This window comes from Pongo abelii, chromosome 15 (genome assembly GCF_028885655.2).
Source record: "Pongo abelii isolate AG06213 chromosome 15, NHGRI_mPonAbe1-v2.0_pri, whole genome shotgun sequence".
NCBI lineage: Eukaryota > Metazoa > Chordata > Mammalia > Primates > Hominidae > Pongo > Pongo abelii.
This window is the reverse complement of record NC_072000.2, coordinates 45,303,630-45,331,102: the sequence shown is the minus strand read 5'-3', so window position 1 is coordinate 45,331,102 and position 27,473 is coordinate 45,303,630. Positions and strand designations below refer to the sequence as shown.

Here is a 27,473-nt window from a genome sequence, read left to right as displayed (position 1 = left end):
GGTCTCTTCACATGGACGCGCATGAAAGCCTTGTTATAGCCTGTGCCCTGCACTAGGCACTGGAGGAAGAAGACTAACCATAATTTTCATGGCCTGTGTCCCTCATAATATAGCTTACCATCTAGTAGAGGTTAAGAGACCAACAAATTAGTTGTTACATTATGATCTTGTTTTTATTTCACCAACTACAATTTGTTATCAAGCCCAAGTGTGTTCTTTTGTGAGACCTCTGGAACCACCTCCTATTAACTCCAATAATAGCTTCTCTGTTGCACTTAGTTTCTGGTTTATTTTTCCCACATTCATTCTAACTGCCTTGGGAGGTAGTTTGTGAAACATCTGTATGAAGTCTTTTACTGCAGTACCAGATACAGCCCAGGGTATTACTAAACAAAGTTTTGGAATAAAACAAACCTGGGTTTGAATCATGGTTCTGAGATTCACTGTGTTACTTGTGTAAATCATTTAACTCACCTGAATCCTCAAGTTATAATGCATATCAAATAGAAATGAGAATATTTATATTTAGGGCTGATTGACAGGCTTTAATGACTGCCTGTATATAAACTACCCAGTAGAAGTAGGTACTCCATAGATAACATTTCTATTCCCTGTCAGTCTATCTCAAATCATGTAATGAATGATTAATTTCACATTAAAGTATAGTACAGATAACACAGTTTCTCAAAATAAGCTACTTTTTAATCAAGAAAATCTGCTCATAAAAGCTTCCTGAGATAAAATACTTGAGAAGATGCCTAAAATATTCTACTGATGTTTTATTTTCCCTCATATTAAATATATATATTATATAATATATAATCTATTATATATAATACATATACCAAATTATATATTAATTCAAACATGAAATTTAAGCAAAATTTTCATATCCAACTTGTTCTCCTCAGAAGTGATTTGTTCTCAAAATGCTTTTTAGAAGTTTTGTACCTTAAATTATCTCCCCTTTAAAAGGGCTAGTTTTAGAATAAAGTAATCAAAGAAGTTTCCATGGATTTTATACAACTGGTCTTTGACTTTCAGACTAGTTTCTCTCTCTATCTCTCTCTCTCTCTCTCTCTCTATATATATATATATACTCTCTCTCTCTCTCTCTCTATATATATATCTGTATACATCAAGCCCAAGTTTGTTCTTTTTTGAGACCTCTGGAACCACCTCCTATTTACATACACACACATAGAATCTTATTGAGGTACTTAAACATTATTGAGGTATTTAAAACTCATTAGAGGTAAAAATGTTACACTAATTGTTACAAATATTAAGAAATGTTGAAAATAAAAGTAGGGTAATGTGAAAATAAACAGAAACATTAAATATAGATTTTAAGTTATTTACCATCCATTAAAATAATCATGAACATTTATATTTGTAGAAAATGTGATTAGTTTAATAGTTTTTAAACTGCATTATATTGTTATGCAGCATTTTTCCACTTTAAAGTAAATTTGTCTATTGTCAACATTAAACTATTAATTTAATAAATTATTAATTTAAGCTGTAACTATTATATATTTAATTTCTTCTTGGATATGCAAAAACATAAATTATTGTTTTATTTTGTGTTTAGTTTGGCATGTTTTAACATTTTGTAATATTGTAACATTAGAACATTTTAAAACCAAAAAATTTATTGTTGAAAAATTAATGTAACCACCAATTATGGGAACTATTTTATAATAGTTTTATTATCAACAGAATTTAGGAAATAAAAGAAATTGCATGAGAAATCATTGTGAAAAATTATATGGCATTGTAGTCTTTTCTATATTGTTTTCAAACTTGTGCGTCCAGCATTGATTACAGTTACCTTTTATAATTTTACAAATTTGAGGATTTGCTAAATTTTCTGATTGAATATTTTCGATACTATTTTTTTAAAATACTAAATAATGTAGCCAAAAGTGTAAAAATATTAGCATTACATTTATTCATTCATTCATTTTCATAACAGTATGCTTTAGGATTAGGTACCTCCTGATATAGACTTCATTTACTAAGATATATTATCACTCTCTAGTTTTCTTTCACATTAAAAAGTTCAACGTATCTAGAACGGAACAAAATGGAGAAAGCAAAGAATAAAGGTAAACTCCAAGTTAATAGTTATTCTGTAATACATAAACAATTCTCTGTATGTTATCTAGAAATGCTTTTTTTAAAACTAAACACTCTATTTTCAAAAACATTGTCTTACATTCCACAGATATGTTTATTTTATACTTTTTTTTTTTTTTTTTTTGAAACGGAGTCTCGCTCTGTCCCCCCAGGCTGGAGTGCAGTGGCGCACTCTCGGCTCACTGCAAGCTCCGCCTCCTGGGTTCACGCCATTCTCCTGCCTCAGCCTCCCTAGTAGACTACAGGCACCTGTTACCATGCCCGGCTAATTTTTTTGTATTTTTAGTGCTGACGGGGTTTCACCATGTTAGCCAGAATGGTCTCGATCTCCTGACCTCGTGATCCGCCCGCCTCGGCCTCCCAAAGTGCTAGGATTACAGGCGTGAGCCACCGCGCCCAGCCTATTTTATACTTTTAATAAAACGAGGGTAAATGAATGATTTATTAAAAAGACAAGTAGTAATGTGAAAAACATGCACATACCCCCAGGCACATATGATGGATCTTTATAACACACTAAGGTTTGATTTTTCAATTTGGTAAATGGTGAGATGCAGTTTTAAATCTTAACTTTTTCTAAAATGTGAAAATGCTCATAATGTAAAAAATCAAAAATTTACTAATTTTGAAATAGACCCTTATGTGAGGCAGTGAACTAGAATAAGGCAGTTTCTTTTTCTACTGACCTCATCTTGGAAACTTTGATTGGATTTAGTAGTACCACTGAATTTAGTAGAAATTTAGAAAATTGCCAGTGAGCTATGAGATGGATTCCTCGACCTCTTCAACTCATTTCTGCTTATTGTGTTCTGTCTTTATAATATGCAACTAGGTTCTCTTTCTTGCTTTTGTTATTTAAAAACTTCTGATTTATCCTTGGTAAGAGGATTCTTACTCGACATGTTATTAAAAGTGTGTATAAATGTGATTGCTAAACTGCCCTGAGCTTCTAGTATGTAAGTATGCGGTAGCTTTGCAAGAGCAGTCACGGAGCAGTAGCACCGCTGGAGCTGTAACACTGCCTCCTCAATAAAGCTGTTTTCTTCTGCCTCTGGCTTGCCCTTGAATTCTTTCTTGGGCAAAGCCAAGAACCCTGACTGGCTTAGCCCCACTTCAGGGCTTGCCTGCCCTCCATCAGAATGACTCTTCTTAGAATTGCAGAATTAGAAGAGTACCTTTTTGAATAGTTAGGAAAGAAGCTTCTGGAAAATGTTGCACAGAGCACTACAGTGTAAGTGGAAACTTACAATGTAACTTTAAATGTCAAAGAAGAAAAACAATATGTGTAGAGTGGCCATGCCTACACCAGTTTATGTAAATGTGAAAACATTCTTCTTGTAAAAATATGCAAGGTGATTTTATAATTACAGAGCAAATGTTTAGTTCACGTGGCAACTACTCTTTGAAAGCTAATATTGCTTTCCCTGAAAATATTTTTCTGTTTTTTGAAATGTATAATGTCTTGGACACTTTCTTGATTGTAAACTCTCTCCCACTGGGGCTCATTTGCTTTTTTTTTTTTTTTTTTTTTTTTTGAGACAGAGCCTTGCTCTGTTGCCCAGGCTGGAGTGCAGTGGTGCGATCTCAGCTCACTGCAAGCTCCGTCTCTAGGGTTCACCCCGTTTTCCTGCCTCAGCCTCCCGAGTAGCTGGGACTACAGGCACCAGCCACCACGCCTGGTTAACTTTTTGTATTTTTAGTAGAGACGGGGTTTCACCGTGTTAGCCAGGATGGTCTCAATCTCCTGACCTCGTGATCTGCCCTCCTTGGTCTCCCAAAGTGCTGGGATTACAGGCGTGAGTCACCGCGCCCGGTCTTTTATTTTTATTTTTATTTTTTTTGCCTTAGTGCAATGCATCTACGCCATGGTATACACTAAGAGGTGAAAGCTCAGACTGAAAGGCAACATTGATGAGTGCAGCCCATTAAAAAAGAAAACCAGGTTTGAACAAAGTTGTTAAACTTTGGAAAAGAAAATGAGTGAATATCATCCACAAAGTACTGAAGTGTGTCTGTAGTTTCAGCTATAACCCAGTCTGCAAATTCAGAATCTCACATTCTATGTAGATCACATTTGTATGAGGTGGTAAGTTTTTTTAAATGTAGTCAGTAGAAAGAATCCTTAAATTTATGTTTTGTCTTTTCAAATTTATTATTTATTATTTCATCTCTTAAGTGTTGCAATGCATAAGATAATGTGCCAGGCTTTTTTTTTTTAACCATTTGTTTTGTGATATCAAACACCTGCCTAAATCTCTCCTCTTTGATTTTAATATTAACTAGAGCCATATGTTTATATGCATAAAATTTACATGGAACATATTGTTCAATAGGGGTAGATCATATTTATTTTAAAATATGTTTTTGTTTTATTTGTCCTAAGCTAATAACTGTAAAATAAGTGAAACAGAATACCTGACTTTAAGAAACTGCAATCCAAGACAACCAGAAGTCTTTTAAATTTAGCAATCATGATAAAAAGGCAACTCCCTGTTCTGATTCTGGTAGTGGTTCTTTTTCAGGCTTCATAAGCATGAACTAATGATGAAACAATCTTGATACACAATCTATTAAGCTTAACTCCAACTGAATAAGTACTTTATCAAATCTGATATTTAATTGTACTGTATCTCTGATTTAGTCAAAATTATAATGACATAATTCACATTTACTATTAATTTAACATATAGCCCCTGTGATTTATATTTATGTTACTATAATCAAAATGTTTTGTTGGTATTTACAGCCTAAGAAGATGAAAAGTAGTTTATAAATATATTTTTAATTCAAATTTTAGATTCCTTTTGGAATAAAACAAAATATTTGCTGTTTACAAGATTATTTCTGTGTCATGAACATTATCTCCCTCCCAGCCATGTTTCTGGAATTACTGTCCTACCTGATTTAATCTTAGCTGTCGCAATCAGACAGACAGAAAGTGTGAGACACTTTTCTTGCATCTGTAGTGGAAACCTTAACAGCATCCAGTAACTACTGCAGGTCTGTCAGATAAATAAATACGTGATTAATTGCATTTTTTTATTTATGCTTATACAAAAAGTAATACATGCCTTTGAACATTAATATGAATGCATGCAGGTCAGTAATAATTACTTTTCAAATTACTCCATTTATTCATATTTGGAAATGCTTGAATTTCCCAAGAATAAAAATTTAAAGTTAGAAAGGAATTTTTACATCAGGTATTTCAACTGCTATTTTTAAGCTTAATAAAACAAAACCAAAACAAAACAAAACTGATGCCCAAAGACTGTAAGCTTGGAGAGAAGTAGAGAAAGGAATGAATCACAACTAGACTATACTGACTCCTTCTCTTGACTCTCCAAAGCATATTAATGAGATTCCTTGTTGTGATGAACAGAGATTCACCCACATTTAGAGAAAAGAAGTTTGTTTTAAAAATACTTATGGAATTTGAGTAGGAAAGGATAAATTGCAGTTCTAAGTAAACATAGTAATATGTGCCACAATTTGAAGTGCTGTGAAGAGAATCATTAATCTAAACAGGACAGAGTTTATGAGTTTCTTCACAATTAAATCAGGTGCAGTAAGAATTGTAATAATTTTTCAATTGTATTCTTTCTTGAAGAGGAAGTGAATTGGATTATGGATTAAAACATAGGCCAGTGGATATTCATTAGGATCCTGAAACCTAACTGTACCCTGCATTAAACCTATAATTTTCTGAGTATAGGCGGATCATAATAAGCAGATCAATGCTAGATAAATAATGAAGTGTTCTTTTCCATCAACAATGACCTCATATTCTGGAATGAAAAAAAGAAAGACATAAGTAAATGAAATACACTAGAATAAATGGGTATGTGTGTGTCTGTGTGAGTGTGTTTGTGTATTACAAAAAAAGGAAGTAATAAACTATGTGGCAGATCAGGGAAGGTTTGCAGAAGTGGACACGTCAGTTGGGTCTGAAAATATAAGTAGGGATGACCCACACAGTGAGGTAGAAAAGGGTATTTCAGGCAGCAAGAATGACACGAACCAAATAGAAAGGTACAAGGCAGTAGGCACACAGGATAATGTGAGGTTAGGCCCTGTTGTGTTTTTTATTTGTTTGTTTTTTGTTTTTTAACTTTGATTTTAAGTTCAGAGATACATGTGCAGGTGTGTTACATAGGTAAATTTATGTCATGGGGGTTTGTTTTACAGACTATTTCATCAGCCAGGCATTAAGCCTACTACCATTTAGTTATTTTTCCTGAACTTCTCCCTTCTCTCACCCTCCTCTCTCTGATGGGCCCAGGTGTGTGTTGTTCCCCTTTATGTGTCCATGTGTTCTCATCATTTAGCTCCCACTTATAAATGAGAACATGCAGTATTTGGTTTTCTGTTCTTGCATTAGTTTGCTAAGGATAATGGCCTCCGGCTCCATCCATGTCCCTGCAAAAGACATGATCTCATTTTTTTATGGCTATGTACCATTCCATAGTGTATATGTAACACATTTTCTTCATCCAATCTACTGTTGGTGGACATTTACGTTGATTCCATGCCTTTGCTATTGTGAATAGTTCTGCAATGAACATACACATGCATGTGTCTTCATAACAGAATGATTTATATTCCTTTGGGTATATACCCAATAATGGGATTGCTGGATCAAATGATATTTCTGTCTTTAGGTCTTTGAGGAATTGCTGCACTGTCTTCCACAATGGTTGTACTAATTTATACTCCCACCAGTAGTGTGTAAGCATTCCTTTTCTTCCACAACATCAACAGCATCTTTTTCTTTTTTCTTTTTGGACTCTTTAATAATAACCATTCTGACTGATGTGAGATGGTATCATTGTGGTTTTGATTTCTATTTCTCTAATGATCAATAATGTTGGGCTTTTTAATCATATGATTGTGGGCCACATGTATATCTTCTCTTGAAAAGTGTCTGTTCATGTCCTTTGCCCATGTTCTGATGAGATTCCTTATTTTTTTCTTGTAAATTTGTTTAAGTTCCTTAAAGATGCTGAATATTAGACCTTTGTCAGATGCATAGTTTGCAAAAATTTTCTCCCATTCTGTAGGTTGTCTGTTTACTCTGTTGATAGTTTCTTTGTGCTGTGCAGAAGCTCTGTAATTTAATAAGATCCCATTCGTCAATTTTTACTTCTGTTGCAATTGCTGTTGGCATCTTCATCATAAAGTCTTTGCACATGCCTATGTCCTGAATAGTATTGCTTAGCTTGTCTTCCAGGGTTTTTATAGTTTTGGGTTTTACGGTTAAGTATTTAACCCCTCTTGAGTTAATTTTTTTATACGGTGTAAGGAAGGAGTTCAGTTTCAATCTTCTGCATATGGTTAGCCAGTTATCCCAGCACTGTTTATCTAACAGGGAATCTTTTCCTCATTGCTTGTTTTTGTCAGGTTTGTTGAAGATCAGATAGTTGTAGCATGCAGCCTTATTTTTGGGGTTTCCATTCTGTTCCATTGTTCTATATGTGCTTCTGTACCAGTACCATGGTATTTTGTTTACTGTAGCCTTGGACTACAGCTTGAAGTTGACAGCATGATGTCTCCAGCTTGTTATTTCTGCTTAGAACTGCCTTGGCTATTCAGGCTCTTTTTTGATTCCATATGAATTTTAAAATAATATTTTCTAGTTCTTTGAAAAATCCCAGTGGTAGTTTAATAGGAACAGCACTGAATCTATACATTTCTTTTAACATTATTAATTCTTCCTACTCAATAGCATGAAATGTTTTTCCATTTGTTTGTGTCATCTCTGATTGCTCTGAGCAGTGTTTTGTAGTTCTCCTTGTAGAGGTCTTTCACCTTCCCTAGTTAGCTGTATTCCTAGGTATTTTATTCTTTTTGTAGCAATTGTGAATGGGAGTACGCTCCTGATTTGGCTCTCAGCTTTACTGTTGGTGTATAGGAATGCTAGTGATTTTTGCATATTGATTTTGTATCTTGAGACTTTGTCGAGATTGTTTATCAGCTTAAGAAGCTATTGGGCTGAGGCTATGGGGTTTTGTAGATATAGGATCATGGCGTCTGCAAAAAGAGATAGTTTGATTTCCTATTTGGATGCCCTTTATTTCTTTCTTTTGCCTGATTGCCCTGGTCAGGAATTCCAATACCATGTTGGTTTTTTTGTTTTGTTTTGTTTTACTTTTTAGCATTTATAAGTTCAGGGGACATATGCAGGTTTGTTACATAGGTAAACTTATCATGGGAATTTGTTGTACAGATTATTTCATCACCCAAGTATTAAGCTTAGTACTCATTAGTTATTTTTCCTTATCCTCTGATACTGATCCTCCTCCCACTTTCTACCCTCCAAAAGGCCCTAGTGTGTGTTGTTCCCCTGTGTGTGTCCATGTTTTATTATTTAGCTGATAGGCTGGATAAAGAAAATGTGGTATTTCATCAATACTATGTTGAATAGGGATGGTGAGAGAGGGCATCCTTGTCTTGTTCCAGTTTTCAAGAAGAATGCTTCAAGCTTTTGCCCATTTATTATCATATGATATTGGCTGTGGGTTTTTATTTGTATATGGCTCTTATTATTTTGAGGCCTGGTTCTAGACATAGAGTGATTTGCATACTTTGCCAAGGAGTTTTACCTCATCTGATCATCAGCAGGGAGCTAGTAAATGGTTTCATGCAGAATAATAAATATAGATTTCTATTTTAGAAGGAATAATCCTGCAGCAGTATGGAAGATGGAGGTATGGCTAAGAATGAATGAAAAAAAAAAAAAGAAAAAGACTTCCTAAAGGAAAATCAAAGTAGTTTCAGCAGCAAATAAAAGGGTATGACTATGAATTGAGGGGGAAAGATTGGATTTTAAAGTTTATAAGAAGTTAATATTTATGGGGTTTAATATCCAATTAGATCACTATTAAAGAGGTAGGGTTTACCTCCAGTACCTCAAGCAGAATTTACTAGAACTGTATATGACTATCTTTGGTAATCCAAGAAAAGGTTGTACAAAAGAACTAAAGCAATCTGAGGAAACAGGGAAAACATCTCCATTTTTTTTCCACAGTCTCTCATTTCTGCTGCTCTCTCTAGATTGGGTTTTTGTGAACCTTTATCTTCAGATCAAATTTTATCTTGCTTGATCATCAGAGAACATGATTCATAATTCATATATGGTCATCTTACATAACTCTCCTAATTCACCGCCCACTGCTGATACCAAATTTTGTCTATGTTCCAACTTCAAATCCTAGAAAGAACATTTTGTGATCTTTGGCACACCAATATACGGATGTGGAAAGAAAGCAAATTTGAGTAAGAAGAGCTAATTTCCTTTTTGGATGCATTTTTCTAAAAGCAAAAATTGTCAGGAGGCATTTGGATATATAAATTGAGTACAGAGGAACAATCTGGGATGGAGATACAATTGGAAAATTATTAACTTATAGATGATTATTAAAATCATGCAACTAAATGAGAGTTGGTGAATTAAACTTCTGACTAAAGATGGACCCTGGAGGTATAACATAGCCAAGGAATTGATTTTTAAAATGATGAAAATAAGTTGAAAAACAATATATTTCAATTGAGAGCTGATGATAATATCAAGAAAAGCAAGGATAGAAAGAATTTCAAGAAATGCATTGGCAAACAGTATCAAAATTTGATAGACAGTTGTCACATAAAGACTAAAGTGAGAGGATTTATAAAACATCACTGATGATGCTAGCAAAACACTTTCAGTGGAGTGATGGGAACGGAAGCTAGACCCTCCTTATTGTGGGGAAAAAAAGAAATGGTCAATGAGAATTCAAAGACAAGATTATGTATCATTCATCCAAATGAGAAGACTTAAGTGCAGATGGATGAGGCTGAAGGATTTGTCAAGTCAGATCTTATCAAGAAATAAAGGATATAAATACAGAAAAGAGAATTACTATGCCCTAAACATTTTTATTCCCCTCAAATTTTTATGTTAATATTCTAACCCCCAAATTGATGGTGTCCTAGATTGTTTAGTGTTGCTATAGCAGAATACCCAAGACTGGGTAATTTATGAAGAAAAGAGGTTTGTTTGGCTCATGACACTGGTGACTGGAAAGCTCAAGAGCATGGTGCTGGGATCTGCCTGGCTTCTGTAAGGGCAATGTGCAGCATCAAGACAAGGTGCAAAAGTGGAAAGGTTAGTGGGTCTGTATAAACAGACCAAACATGAAGAGGAACCTTGATTTATAACAACCTGCTCTCAAAGTAACTAATCTAGTTTCTTAAGAATAAAATATGACTCCCTTGTGATAGTATTAATCTATTCATGAGGGATTCACTGCCCTGACCCAAACAGCTCCCACTAGGTCCCATCTTCCAATATTGTTTCTTTGGCAATTAAATTTCAGCATTAGTTTTGGTGAAGACAAATCACATCCAATTCATAGTCCATGGTATTAAAAGCTAAGGCCTTTGGGAGGTGATTAGGTCATGAAGGCAGAGTCCTCATGAATGGGATTTGTGTCCTTATAGAAGAGGCCTCAAATACGAAAAAAAATTCTTTGTCTTTTCTATCATATGAGAACACAATCAGGTCTCTATCTATGAAAAAAACAACCTTCACCAAACAATGCATCTGCTGGGACATTGATCTTGGGCTTCCCAGCCTCAAGAACCATGAGAAATCAATAGTAGTATGTTGTTTATGAGCCATTCAGTTTATGGTATTTTCTTATGGTAACACAAAGGAAGTAAAACAGGAGTAAATACATTGCTGAAGCAAGATACCTAAGGAGTTTGTAGGGTATCCTATCTAGTAGAGATTAACTCTAAGCAGAAGAAGGAACACTTCTTTCTAGAAGAATAACAGAAGGTGCTACATATTGTCTTGTCCAAGCTCTTTCATAAATATTTCCATTTATTTTTGTATGACTTTTCTTACTGATATTTTAAATTAAATTTAGAATGATGGAATGTAGTAAAATTTTTAAATGTCTTAATTTTGAGAAACAAAGGTCCTGTGATAGATGTATTATTATAACAAGCCATGTAAGAAAAATATGTAAGCAAATTAGTGGTTGACAACTATTTTTGAAAACTAAATAAATGATAAGACACAATAAAAATTCAACTTAGAAACTAACAAAATAAAACAAAACAGTTCAAGCACACGTGGTTTCCCCTCACCAATTACCAGAATTTTTAGGAGACTTTGGATAGGTATAGGTTTTTCTTCTAACAGTACAAACACTTTGATTCCAAGGACAAATACTTTATGGATAAATATTAACATTATGTGAGTATTAATTTATAATACAGGAAATAGCAACTTCAGAATAGTTGTTTGACTTGCTGAATATCAGAAAATATCCAAATTATTTTTAATACAATCTGAGCTCTTCGTATTTTCCATTGTGCAGGTCAACTAGTTGAGGATAATAACCTCAATAAGATTTCAATTATACTTCTTAAAAGTACTGAGGTTTACTAACTAGCATTCATGTGTCAAAGATTTGGGTGATTTGTCAGTGTTGGGATGGTTACCATTGATAAAGTCAATACTTAGAACACTTGCACTTTTAGAGCAGCAGTTCACAAAGTGTGGTCCTTAGAATGCCATATTTTTAGAAGTGCAGATTCTCAGGTCTACCCAAGATCTACTGGACTAGAAACTCAGGAATCTGTTTTAACAAGCCTTCCAGGGTGATTCTGTGCTTCTTATATTTTGAGAACCACCATTTTTAAGGCTAGAACTTACCTACAATAAATAGTAAAAGGACCAACTGATGAAAAACAGATATTCCAAATTTGTATTACTTTCATTTAAATATTAAACAATTTTCATTTTTTTGAATTATAAAGCACATCTTATATTTTTGTATGCTTTGTCAAAGATCAGTTGGTATTTGGCTTTATTTCTGGGTTCTCTATTATGTTCCATTGGTTTACTTTCCTATTTTTATACAAGTACCAAGCTGTTTTGGTTACTATGGCCTTGTAGCACGATTGGTAATGTGATACCTCTAAATTTGTTCTTTTTGCTTAGTATTGCTTTGGCTATTCATGCTCATTTTTTGTTCCATATGAATTTTAGGAGTTTTTTTTTTTTTTTTTTGGTTCTGTGAAGAAAGATGATGGTATTCAGTTCAGAATTGCATTGAATCTGTAGATTGCTTTGGGCATTATGGTCATTTTCACAATATCCGTTCTTTCCATCCATGATCTTGGGATGTGTTTCCATTTGTTTGTATTATCTATGATTTCTTTCAGCAGTTTTTTTTTTTTTTTTGGTAGTTTTTCTTGTAGAGATCTTTCACACCCTTGGTTAAGTATACGTCTAAGTATCTTTTCTTTTGCAGCAAAGAAACGTATATTGGGGAAAGGATACTGTATTCAGTAAATTGTGCTGGAAAAAGTGGTAAGCCACATGTAGAAGAATGAAACTGGATCCCCAGCTCTCACCTAATACAAAAATCGACTCAAGATGGATCAAATACTTAAATATAAAACCTGAAACCATGAAAATTCTAGAAGATAACACCAGAAAAACTCTTCTAAATGTTGGCTTAGGCAGAGAATTCATGACTAAGACACCAAAAGAAAATGCAACAAAAACAAAAATAAATAAATGGGACTCAATTAAACTGAAAAGATTTTGCACACCAAATAAATAATCAGAAGAGTAAACAGACAACCCACAGAATGGAAGAAAATATTCACCAACTATGCATCTGACAAAGGACTAGTATCCAGAATTTACAAGGAACTCAAACAAATAAATAAATTCAAAAATCCCATCAAAAAGTGGGCAAAGGACACAAATAGACAATTCTCAAAAGAAGATATATAAACAGCCAATAAACATAAAAAAATACAGCATCGCTAGTCACCAGGGAAATGCAAATTAAAACCACAGTGAGATTCCACCTTACTCCCGCAAGAATGTCCACAATTAAAAAGTCAGAAAACAATAGATGTTGGCATGGATGTGGTGAAAATCACATCAGTGAATACCGATTTGGGAAGAAATGTGCATAACTGGTTTCAGCTAGCCAACACGCTGGTCCCAGTATACCACTGGCTACAGCAATCTAAAAGTGTCCTCATATGGCTCTATTAAATATTCAAGAACTTTGACCAATGTATTCTCTGCCAAATGCTCTCAAGAAATCTTGGTGGAGATGGTGTGGGGGTAAGATGAGGGTTTTTCCGAAATGGAATCATGTTAATGTGGACATAATGTTAAAATACAAATTTTCAAAAAAATTTGCTTTATTTTCAGTAGGCTAAATACCTACATCGTAAAATAAAAAAAAATCTGTAATTCTCTCTTAATTTATTCATTATACCATTATATGTGGTAGGCATTTTTTTCCTGGCTTTCATATCATTTGTGTTTGTTTTATACTAATGAAATGCAGAAAAACTCTGTAGTATATAGAGGCCGATGGAACTTTTAAGAATAAGAAATTTTAATTTGTATATTATGGAAAAATCATCTCAGAAATATTAGTTTATAAATATGCAGATACAATTTCTAGAATGTCAAAAAATAATCCTTTCACCTGAGTTGTCTTAAGTAAATAACTTTTAGGATTTTTAATTGGATTATTTATGTAATCATTATAAAGGAGATCTGAGGTAAACTGCTTAAGCATTTTCTTTAGCTTTTTGCAAGACTAAAAATGGAGAACAAATATTTGCTCAAATATCGAGTCAAACTAATTTTGAAGAGAAATCTCTAAATACTTTATTAAATGACCAAAATATAAGAAAATTTTTAAAAAGACTGCAAATAGAAACACGTCAGTTTAAAGCACACAAAGAGATAAATATATAACAGATACTTCTGGAATATATATCCATAATAAGATTTGTCTTTTTACAGGAGAAAAGAAAATATATCAAGTCCAACAGAACTTAAGAAAATAAAATTTAATTAACTCTATATGATATAGGCCTTATTAATATTATATATCAAAAAAGAATTCTAGTTTATATTCTTTTGTCTGTAAGATGGGGGAGCTGTTGCATTATAAAAAATACTGGTCAGTTCCATTCCTCTAAGCATTTTCTTTTGATTAAAATCATTTGTAGTAAAAATGATGACCCAAACCTTTGTAAATGATATTTTAGCTGGGTTATAGTCCAATGAAATTGTGATTTTAAAAGTGCTTCAGTTACTACAACTATAAAATCTTGGTTTACTAGGAATATGTATAAAGTGAAGTATCCATTATTTCTTTAACATCAGTATATATTGTTTAACATTCTACTTTTGGTCTAAGACTTCCTAGGCTTTACAGAAGAGAGGTTGTTTATCTGAACAGTGTAAAAATATGTGTGTGTGTATATAAAAATAAATGTTCTGTTGTTATTTAGTTATATCTCCCCTGAAAACACTGATAGATCCCACAAGCCTCTTGATTCCTCTTAAAGATAAGCAAGAAGAAGAATAAAGTATGTCACACTTGAACTTGAGTAAATCCAAGTTGGAAAAACAGAAGCAGATTTTTTTTTTAATCCTACAGGATGAATGTTGAGAGAGACAAAAATATTAACACCACATAAATTATAACCTAGAGAAATTCTAAACCAGGTTGAAAACCTACTCATAAGCAGTCAATAATATCTTACACTTATGCAATACAATTTTTTATTACAGAAAGAACTTTAGTAATTACCTCATGCTGTATATATGGGAAAGGAGATAAGGAAGAAAAACTCTTTATAGTACGCAATTAGTTTTCTCCTGCCTTATCTTGGTATTTGTAGAAACACTTGGAAGTAGGAAAAGTGAACATTTGTGTCCCTGTTCTATAGTTTAAAAAATTGACATACATAAGTTATTTTTAATTTATCCAGTTAATCACCAGTAATCATGATGCTTTATGAATGACAATTCTTTTATATTTATTCAAAAATATGGGGAAAATAAATGACATCTGCCTATATAACTTAAAATTCTTGAAGAAAATGTGTATAGGAATAACTTGTGAAATGTTATAGAAATGTTAGTTCTTGGTCTCTTATAGTTACAGTAAGTGGCTAATCATCATGTCTACCTTTATGTATAATTTATTTACATTTTAAAATGTTCTAACCTTGAATACATAGGGAACAAATATCTGATGATAGGTGTTTGCAAGGCAGGGTCAGTGTTTTTTCTTGATATTTCGTCTGAAATATCTGAGTATCTACTAGGAATCTAACATGGAAGGGTAATTACATATGATGATGGAAGCAAATTTGTATACACCCTATTTATGGCCAAGCAGAACAAAGTGTAATGTGTCTGAGCATGTATGTGTTCCTTTCACCAATTTTCTTGTGGTAGAATTTATAAAACTGCATATATTCACAATGTATAATGTGATGGTTTGATGTACATATACATGGTGAAATAATTACCACAATCAAGTCAATGAACACATTCATCACCTCAGAGTTTTCTAAAATTACATTTATCAAACTGTATTTGCAAGTAAATGTCTTTTCTCCTTGTTAACCACGACTTTAAAACTTTATTACAGATTAATGTAAAGAAAGCTACTGAAATTAATTTTAGTAATAAAACATCTGAATATACACCATGAAATGTATAAATGTATGTGCTGATTTTAGGAGTGCAACTAAATAAGTAATGCAAACTTACTTGCAGGATTGTCACATTAACTCTGTCTCTCTCTCTCTCTTTCTATATATATATATCATATGTATGATATATCTTATATATCTAACTCTATATATATGTAGAGGGAGAGAGACTATAGAGTAATACAACCTTTCCATTAACTGCATATTAAGTCAGCCTTATAATAATGCCCCTGGATTATCTGATCCTTTAATAAAATGTTATACATATTTAGAGACTTGGATTGTGCCTGTTTTTACTAACAGTTATTATTTAAAATATTATTAGTAAGTTAATTCATATAAACCATGCAGAGAAGCTGTATAACTGTGCATATAAATAGTGAAGAGAAACTGATCTGGCAATTGGGGATGTTGAGATTATTCCAACTCCACAGCCAATTGGCTCTGTGTCTTTGGAGAGGTCACATAATATCTCTGAGCTATAGTTTCCTTATCAGTAACATAGATAGATAATTTTTAAAATTTCACTCAGCACATAATTTGATCTCTAACTTAAAAGAGCTGGAATAAAAATCACCACTAAAAATTATTAGTGTTACTATGGTTGTACTTTGTTTTTATACATTACAGGCATTAAAAACTACCTAGAGTTAATTAGTATTCTTTTCAACAAAATTATTTGTTACAAATCTTGTGCTATTCTGTAAGGCATGGGTCTAATATGTATTTAATGTAGCTTTCGTACAACGGCAAAAATTTCAAAGCATATCTGAACTTGTGGGTTTTGTAAGACTTGAATGCTATAAATGAAAGTAATGGAAATTTTATTTTATTCTATTATGGATTGTGTGATTAGAGTTGTTGAGTGGTAACTGAGGGTCTCGTGTGTGTGAAAGAGAGAGAACTGATGACAGTTGTAAAAGCCTAAGATACACAAGACAGAATAGTGGTTAGGATCATAAACTTTGAAATTAGAACCAATATTTTACTTCCAGTGTCTGCCACATCTCAGTGGTATGACTTTGGTAAAGTAGTTTAATTTCTCTGAGTTACTTCATCTGTAGTATGCAGATTACAATAGCCACCGCACAGTGGGTATTGTAAATTGCTCATAAAGATGAACAAGGTTATATTTTAGAACACATAGAAGAGTATCTGACATACCATAAGTGTGTACTGTTAAAGTATACTTAAACAAAATTTAATATTAATAAAAGCTCATGGTATATGGTTTTGACTTTTTGTTGTTGTTATTGATTTTTTTCAATGCTGGGAAAATTGGCTAGCCATATGTAGAAAGCTGAAACTGGATCCCTTCCTTACACCTTATACAAAAATTAATTCAAGATGGATTAAAGACTTAAATGTTAGACCTAAAACCATAAAAACCCTAGAAGAAAACCTAGGCAATACCATTCAGGACATAGGCATGGGCAAGGACTTCATACCTAAAACACCAAAAGCAATGGCAACAAAAGCCAAAATTGACAAATGGGATCTCATTAAACTAAAGAGCTTCTGCACAGCAAAAGAAACTACCATCAGAGTGAACAGGCAACCTACAGAATGGGAGAAAATTTTTGCAATCTGGTCATCTGACAAAGGGCTAATATCCAGAATCTACAATGAACTCAAACAAATTTACAAGAAAAAATCAAACAACCCCATCAAAAAGCGGGCAAAGGATATGAACAGACACTTCTCAAAAGAAGACATTTATGCAGCCAAAAGACACATGAAAAAATGCTCATCATCACTGCTCATCAGAGAAATGCAAATCAAAACCACAATGAGATACCATCTCACACCAGTTAGAATGGTGATCACCAAAAAGTCAGGAAACAACAGGTGCTGGAGAGGATGTGGAGAAATAGGAACACTTTTACACTGTTCGTGGGACTGTAAACTAGTTCAACCCTTGTGGAAGTCAGTGTGGCGATTCCTCAGGGATCTAGAACTAGAAATACCATTTGACCCAGCCATTCCATTACTGGGTATATACCCAAAGGATTATAAATCATGCTTCTATAAAGACACATGCACACGTATGTTTATTGTGGCACTATTCACAATAGCAAAGACTTGGAACCAACCCAAATGTCCAACAATGATAGACTGGATTAAGAAAATGTGGCACATGTGAGTACTATGCAGCCATAAAAAATGATGAGTTCATGTCCTTTGTAGGGACATGGATGAAATTGGAAACCATCATTCTCAGCAAACTATCGCAAGGAGAAAAAACCAAACACCGCATATTCTCACTCATAGGTGGGAATTGAACAATGAGAACACATGGACACAGGAAGGGGAACATCACACACTGGGGCCTGTTGTGGGGTGGAGGGAGGGGGGAGGGATAGCATTAGGAGATATACCTAATGCTAAATGACGAGTTAATGGGTGCAGCACACCAGCATGGCACATGTGTACATATGTAACTAACCTGCACATTGTGCACATGTACCCTAAAACTTAAAGTATAATTAAAAAAAAAGAAAATCTGCAAATATTTAAAATAAAAAAAGAAAAAGTATAAATTCATCCTAAATTTATAAATTATTGCTTTAGTCATGAAGGTCTCTCTCCCAACCACAAATATTATTTTATTATATATCTGAATGAACAATAATTTTCATATTTTCATTCTTTCATAAAAATATAAAAAACAATAATACTAATATTTTGTTTGAATGTCTTTAATAAAACATTGCCTTTTGTTTATTTAGATTACACTGCATTTTGTTGAATCACTAAGAAAACAACTTAAAAAATTCAGACTTAAGCCTCTAACAGCCACAAGAATGTGTTTAAATTAACCAACCACCAGATATGTTTGACAAACGTCTACTTCCAAACCTCATCCGAAGTTACTATATTATGGCGAATAGAACTTTAATCATTAGAGAAACTCTGACATCCACTAAATTAAATTATTCTAAGCAAATATCTATATCTTCACTAGTATAAAGACATAGTATCTTTCCTAGTATACAAAAGATAGACACATGTTACTACATAGATGTCTATCTTTTGTATACTAGGAAAGACACTAGCCATCTTTCATCCTAAATGAATTTCTCTCATTGATAATTGTTTCATAGTTAACAATATCATAGAGGTTAAAATTGCAGGCTTTGTTTGTCATTAGGTAGTTTGAGTTCAAATTCTGCAGCAGGTTATTTAATCCCTGTCTATCTCAGGTTCTTCTACTATAAGAAACAGTAATAATAAAACCTATTTAACAGGTCATTATGAATATTAAATAAGCTGACACAGGCAAAGGGCCTAGAATAGTGCTTGGTGCATACTAAGTGTTCAATTAACATTAGCTATCATTTTTTGTAGGAAAATAACATAAGAGAAAACTTGGATATATATATTTCAAGAATAAGCATAGATGTCAAAGTTAGCAATTATTGAGGGTATGAGTGTATGTATGTTATATTTTTAAATCCTTAAAATGAATTATGTAAATTCCTTAACTTTTAAAAAATTTAATCCAAGTGCTTTCATTTGACAAGTGCTTTCCCCCCTCACTATTTTATAGGTAACGGGATTGATAATGAATAGGTAACTGTGTGGCATGGCTCTCTGGATATAATATAGTTTTCTTAGAGGCAGAATTGCAATGAAGATATATCATTTCTGGAATCAGATTATTAGATAAGACCACTTAAAAGTTGAAAAATATCAGAAAAATATCCGGCATGTGCATTATTAACTCCTCAACATGAAAAGCCTAAAATGAGACTTCAGAGAGTAAGATAAGAAAATATATAGAAGAAAATATCTCTCAAAACGAAGAAGTAAATTAAACAAGTTTTTTTCCCATAACCTACTAAATCTACCTTGAAAATAGAAAAAGAAAAAAACACACACGTACATACAGAGAGAGAGATTTGAAGGGAAGAGCAATTAGCTCAAAGCCACTAGAAAAAAAGCTCTTTGTTTATTTGTTTTCAAAGCAATCAAATCAGGTTCTGAAATCACTTTTTCATTTTTCTCCTTCTTAGTGAAAACAAACATCACATAAATCCCCATGTGAAGGGAATGCTGAGAGAATAACTTCTCCAAACAAATTTGCATATGCCCACAAACCAAAAGCATTTCAATGGGGCATTTTATTTTAAATTTTTAAATTTTAATTTAATTTTATCATCATTTGCTTATTAATACACTTTTAAGACTTTGTGGTTAAAAAATTCTTTAAACTGTTTTTAGATGATAAAACTCACTTATTTAGGGAAATGACAAGTCATATCATGTATACTACTGGTAGCTCTTTAAATCACAAGAATATGCAGACATATACGCAATTTAATTTTAACTTTCACTGCTTGATTACAAAATCATAAGCAATTATTTAAAAATATTTTATATGTTAACATACATGAGCATATGCCATGAATCCATATACATCTTTAGTTATATGTAACATAAAATACCAGTTTCCATGTGTATAAATACAGAATTCACTTTATGCAGAAAACATGTTTAAAAATTTTCCACCTGATACTTCAAATACCACCCGAGGCCAAAAATGTTAAATTAAAATAAATAAGTGTGTACAAATACATGTGAACATTTTTTAAAAAGACTAAAAAGGTTTATTAGTCCATTTTCACACTGCTATAAAGAAATACCTGAGACTGGGTAATTTATCAAGATAAGAGGTTTAATTGAACTAAAGTTCTGCACTAAAGTTCTGCATGGCTGGAAACTTACAATCATGGCAGAAAGGGAAGCAGGCCATCTTACATGGTGGAGGCAAGATAGAGAGTGTGAAGAAGGAATTGTCAAACACTTACGATCATGAGAACAGCGTGGGGGGAACTGCCCCCGTAAGCCAATCCCCACCCCACCTTGTCCTTCTATGACACATGACATTTACAATTTGATATGAGATTTTGGGTGGGTTCACAGAGCCAAACCATATCAAATGGTAAACACCAACACAGTAAAGTGATTATTTCAGTGTTGTTATTATGGTTGATTTTTAAATCAATTATTGCTGATTTAATTGTTAAAACTGCTTCATGTTTATATTTTATATCTTAATGCTTTAGGTGTTTCCTGTACTACATGATTTTGTGTTATTTTCTTAGTGATTATCCTGGTAGTTACAATTTACATATTAGTTGAAAATCTAGATCAGATTAATACTGAATTAATTTGGATGACATATTTAAAAAGTTGTTACAATACAGCTCTATTTCTCCTCCTTTGTATAATTATTCTCATACAAATTACATGTCTATGCATTACTAGCCCATCAACAATATTTTTAAAATATTGCTTTACGCAATTGTGCTTTAAATCAAACAGTAAAATAAAACAATCGCAAATAAAAACTACATTTATACTGTCTATTTACCTATATAGTTAGATTTACCTGTGTAATTTCTTTTTATTTTATTTTTTTGGATTCAAGTTAATATTTAGTTTTCTCAAGCGTAAAAAACTTCCTCCTGGGGTTCATCTGTTAATGATACATTCTCTTTTTATCTTGGAATGTCTTAATTTGTCTTTGATTTTTGAAGAATAGTTTTGCAGAAGATAGAATGTTTGGGCTGGCAATCTCTTCTTTCAGCATTTTGAATATGTCCTTCCACTGACTTCTGGCCTCTATGGTTTCTGATGTCAATATTATTGAGTATATATGTGAAGTCATTTTTTAAGCTACTTTCAAGGGTCTCTCTTTCTACTTGCCTTTCAAAGCTTTGATTATGATATGTTTACATGTGGATATCCGAATTTATCCAGCTTGGAGTTCTTTAATCTTCTTAGATGTACAGATTAATTAAATTTGAGGAGTTTTTAGCTGTTATGTATTCAAATATTTCTTCCTTCTCTTCTTTCCTTTAAAATCTCCCATTATATATTAGTGGAATTTATGTTGTCAAACAGATCTCTAAAGCTCTGTTTATTTTTCTTCATACCATTTTTTCATTGCCTTAAAATGGATAATCTCAATTAAGCTATTTTTGAAATTGTGAATTCTTTCTTCTGCGTGCTAAAATGTGCCATTGATCCTCTCTAATTAATTTTAAAATCCCATTGTACTTTCAACTCCGGAATTTTTATTTAGTCATTTTTAAAGTTTTTATCTCTTTATTTCTATCTTCTATTTGGTAAGAAATTTATCTCATATTTTCCTTTAGTTCTTTAAACACGGTTTCCTTTGGTTCCGTGAATATGTTTTAAATGATTAATTTAAAGTCTTCACTAAGGTCAACATCTAGGCTTTCTTGGAAGTAGCATCTATTGGCTGCTTTTATTCCTGTCTATGGCTCATATTATCTTATTCTTTTGCGTATCTCATAGCTTTTTTAGCTGGACATTTTAAATAATATGATGTTTCAACTCCGAAAATCAAATCACCTCCCTTCTTACCCTGGAGATTGTTATTGTCACTGTTCGCTTGTTTAGTTACTTTTCTGGACAAATTCTGTAGATTACGATTTTTTTGTCGCATTTGTTAGCCAAGTCTCTGCTTGCTTCAGTTAGTGGTCAGCTAACGATTGAACAGGAGATTTCCTTCAATACCTTGAACTAATGAATTTGCCAGACATTGCTTACGAGTGCTGTGTTTGTATTGGAAACACACCTTCAACTCTGTAGAAGGCAGTTGACAACTCTGACTTAGTGTTCACTTTCTGCTTGTGCAGACCCTCAAGGTCAACTAAGTCGCAGGCATAAGCACTTTCTCATGTCTTTCACTAGTATGTGCACAGCCTTGAACAAGAATGTGGCTTTTAGATCCCAGATATATTAGTCCATTTTCACACTGCTATAAGTAACTAACTGAGACTGGGTAATTTATAAATAAAAGAGGTTTAACTGACTTGCAGTTCCTCATGGCTGGGGACATACAATCGGGAAACATACAATCATGGTGAAAGGTGAAGGGGAAGCAGGACATATTTTGCATGGTGGCAGGAGATAGAGAAAGGGAGGGGAGAAATGGAACACTTTTAAACCATCAGATCCCATGAGAATTCACTCATTATCACCAGAAGAACACAGGGAAAATCTGTCCGCATGATCCAATCACCTCCTACCAGGTGTCTCTCCTGACATGTGGGGATTACAATTTGACATGAGATTTAGGTGGGAACGCAGAGCCAAACCATATTACCAGGACTTTGTTAGAGCTTTGAAAGCCCCCTGTGGACATGTTATTCCACATTATTTTCTTTTACATTTTTTGATCAGCCTCTTATTATCTCCAACTGGTAATCCTACCCAAGCAGCTATGATGACAAACAAGTGCCACTAATTGTTCTTGACAAATATCTTGAGGATAGGACTATTCGTGCAGAGGAATCCCTCTGTTAGATCAAATGTAGACAAGCCCTGAGAATAAAGCTTTTTAGTGAGCTGCCAGATAAGTCAAATAATAATTATAATCTGGAATTTTGGAGTGCTCCAATCTCATTTTATTCCCTCCAAGTTTCCAAATGGTGGTTTTACATTAATTTTTTAGTTTATTTGGCTGTTAGTTTTCAAGGCTACTACAGAATTGGGGAGGAAGAAGATTGGAATAAGGCATAAAACACATAGCTCACTCTTCTTGTTGAGAGTAAGCTATAAAAAAAAAAAAAAAAAAAAGCTCTCTATATTGTTGCAAGTCTTTAGTTAATTTCCAGAGTTCCAAAAAGGTTGATTCCAAAATCTGTGAATTTTGACAGTTTTTGCATTTGTTCTCATTGTTTGTATGGAGTAGATTTTTGGATATTATTATTTTACTTTTCAGAAGAGGCTCTCTCAGGAACTAGAATTGTGGCTTATGTAACTTTCCTCCCTAACTAGTGTTCATTTGGATGACTTGCTATGTCCAAACAATTCAATGACAACTGTCTGCCTACTTATCTAGATATATCTCTGAAAAATCACTTTTTCCTAGATTTCACATCAAGTAGACTACACTAGAGCAGTCATTCCAAGCTCAAAGTCATGAGAGTAACAATTTGTATGTGAGCAACATTATTCCCACTTCGTTGTATTTTTAAGTCACATTCTAGGGGTGCGTAATTCTACATCGGTTCTCCCTCTTACTCCAAAACTGTGCTCTCATACAGCATTCCCTAAGATATCTTGACAAAAGAGCAACATATTGGAGCATGGATCGCAGAATACCCAGCATGATATGCTGGCCAGCCAGATGGGCATTGCTGTAGCCTCACTCAGGTAGGGCCCTGAGAGGCATGCAGGAAAGAATTCTTCCAGTGGGCAGAACATCAAGTAGTGCATCCTGTTGTCCACATTGCTTATAATTAGAGCTGGCCTAAAATTAAAATCCGTATTGCTTTCTTAGAATACATGGAAGTTGGGTAGCATAGGATTGGAAAAAAAACAGGAGAAATTATGAGGAGATTGATGGAAGAGATATACAGGTGGACCACTAGTAATGGACATACACCCACAATTTAATAATATTTGTATGTTATATAAATATTCCCACCAATATGTCCCCAAAATAAGTAAAGTAAAAAGAAAACTGCCCACTCAGTGCTTTCTAATAAAGCCATAAAAATACCATCATAAAACTGGGGGCTATTCTCGGACTCAATATCAACATTTTCTCACAACAAGGCTAATTTGGCTAATGTCTCAGCTAAATGCCTCAGTTTCTAACAGAAGCAGCCAATATTGAGCCACAAAATGGGATGCTGCCTTGAAACGACATGCACTGCAAGCTACAGGTGAAAGTTTGATTACATTAGACCCACTTACTTGAGCTAGTCTTGGTTCTCATGTGTAAATAAAAATAGTATAGATTTAAATTTTTTTATCATATTTCAGCTAGAATCATCCTTCAAATTTCTGAGTGCCTTATAGAATGTCATGATATTTCACATAATATTACTTTCTAAAATGAACTCATTCTACAGTAAACAAAGTGAAATGATTGACAAATGTTCAGATAATTCACTGTTCGTATAAGGTTCTCCATCAGCCAGAAGTCACTAGACTTAAAGGAAACTGGAAGGCTTATTAAGGCAACAATTAAGAGACAGTACCTTGTCAATATTGGGATACCTTCTAGCAGTGTGTGGTATGTGCTCCAAGCCGGTGAGCAATATAAAATATTTTCTTTCCCCATAGAATACATAAGTTTGAAAATAAAATGTAGAAATAGAGGTGGTATCTCTCACTCATATATATCATGACTTATTGGCAAAAAAAACAACAAAAAAACAAAAAAAGAACTGCTTTTCATTTCTATTACTTGGGAGTTAGTTGGTTTAGAGATTGTAAGGTCCAAGGAAAAATGCTCCCATCAGCTTCTGTATCTTCAGTAAATAGACACAATAGGGTTGTAATGTGTTGACTGAGGTTATGGTGTTTACTATCAAGAAAATAACATGATGCCAGAGAAAAGGGGAAGGGAAGCGTATGAACAAAATCTAGGGCATCCTCTGAGGTTTCTCATTTATGTGACCATCAGTGCTAAATATTAGAGGAAGAATGTTGACGGGCCAACTAAAGATTCAGATTTCTTAGAAATAAAGCTTTCACTCCTCTAGTCTCCATCCCAAGTGGATAATCAAAAAAATGTGAGCTGAAGTGTTGGATGAAGGAAGGGAATTTTGAGTAGCTGGTAAAGAAAGAAAGGAAATTTTTTTTTTTTTTTTGAGATGAAGTCTCACTCTGTCGCTCAGGCTGGAGTGCAGTGGCGCAATCTTGGCTCACTGCAACCTTTGCCTCCTGGGTTCAAGCAATTCTTCTGCCTCAGCCTCCCAAGTAGCTGGGACTACAGGCGCATGCCACCACGCCCAGCTAATTTTTATATTTTTAGTAGAGACGGGGTTCCACCATGTTGGCCAGGCTGGTCTCGATCTTTTGACCTCGTGATCCATCCTCCTCGGTTTCCCAAAGTGCTGGGATAACAGGCATGAGCCACCGCACCCAGCCAAGAAAGGAAGATTTATTCACACTCTTCATGGTCTTGTATTCGTTGCAGATGCACTGACCCTATCTGCTATGTTTACTTGATTTCCTGTAATTAAATTTCAAATTTTAACTAATTTTTCTGTTTTTATTCCATTCTTCCATTATTCTATTTGTAGAAGTTTCCTTTATAATTCATGTAACAACATCCACAATGCTAAACAAAATATAGTACACTGTTCTTTTTTACTAAAGTAAAAAATTTGATAAACTTTCTAAGATTTCTCTGTTTTTTAAGGGAACAGAGATTTGTTTTAATTTTACTTACAACTTTGTAGCCTAAACTTTAGTAAAGTGATAATGGGCTAAGTACTACAGTTATATTACTGAAAAAAAAAATGTTATGCCTAAAGTAAAAATGATTAATTAGTCCTCTTTTTTAAAAAATTCCCAGTTGTAATGATTGTTTATGTGTGTGTAGGAATTCGTGTATTGGGAGATTATTACATATCTGCAGTATTAATAATGTACAAAATTCATTTGCTGATATTTAAAGTCAAGAATTCAACACTTTTTCACAATTAATGGTATGAAGTTACTGTAAGGCTTTTTCAGATATTAAAGTTCACATATACTGACAATCATTGCTAGAGAAAAGCAATTTATTTTGGAAGTTAGAATATTATAGCCAGCAGAAATCTCTTCAGCTATTACATATGTACACAAGTTAGTGTTATCAGCAGAGTATAGGTGTATATAAATGGAAAACTTTCACATTTAACCTATTGCCAATTATATATCATAATTAGCTTCATTCCTTTCTCCTCCATCTCTTCTTGATATTCACATTTTATATATTTACTATTAAAACTTCTACCAAGGTGTTTTTGGAGAAAGTTGTGGGAGAGATTTACTTTCTTTTAAATAACAGGTCAGGACATAGACAATAAAATTTGAATTTTGAAGTTTATTTGTGACTGCTGTTTCTTTCCACCATATGATCTAAGAAGACTTGGATATATTAGTGTGCACATAGGAGATCTCACTTAAAGCAGTATTTTTAAATCTAATAGATTTGGAAATTTAAATACTAACCTGTGGATTATTAAAAACTGTACAGATATTTTGATGTTTCTCAACATTACACAGGAATCTACAAGGGTGGTGGAATTTGGGCATCTATATCTATAAATTTCATGGACTCCTATTATAATTATTCCTAGTAAATGATTCCTAATTAAAATGTCCACAAAATTGACACTCATATTCATTCAGGTTAGGAAATGATTTTTTTATATACTTTCAAAAGTAATTTGAGCACGCATGTGAAAAGTCTACTCACTTTCTTATATGAATTTCTATAAGAAGAGCTGCAAACAGAAACTCATATGGAGTTGAAGGAAACAATTTGTAAGTGTGGATTTTCATAAAGAGCGAGTCTTTGGCATGTATAGAGAATGCAGCTATATCAAGTATATTTTGAGAGATGATGCATGAACTGACCCTGTTATAGTATCTTACATTCTCACATTGCTCACTCCCTTAGTCTCAGCTGAGAGGACAATAATTTTTAAACTACAAAAACTTTAGTTTATAATTATGTTTCAGATTAGATAATAATGCACCTGGATTGAACCCGCATGAAGAAGGGGAGAAAGAGTAACAAAAGCTGAAGCAAATGTGCTGTTGGCAAGGGCACTGTGGATACTGCATTAGGAAACCCTGCTTTGACAACAGAGGGTTCCTGGAACTGGGAGATAAAGTACTAATTTGGGGGCAGTTGACGTGCACTAAGCATTAAGCTAAAGGAATTATTCTCAGATTGAAGTAGAAGAATTGATATAATGACTAGCATTCTATAGGAACTTAAACAGTAATTGAAATGAGCAACC

The 27,473-nt window shown here is 33.4% G+C and overlaps 1 non-coding gene across 1 annotated transcript; it reads right to left on the bottom strand.

Moving 5' to 3' along the window:
• Nucleotides 1-5,030: 5,030 nt before the first annotated feature.
• On the bottom strand, nt 5,031-5,159 carry LOC134760156 (small nucleolar RNA SNORA31). Its single transcript, XR_010137086.1, has one exon. It is a non-coding gene; the product is annotated as a small nucleolar RNA SNORA31 (small nucleolar RNA).
• Nucleotides 5,160-27,473: the final 22,314 nt, after the last annotated feature.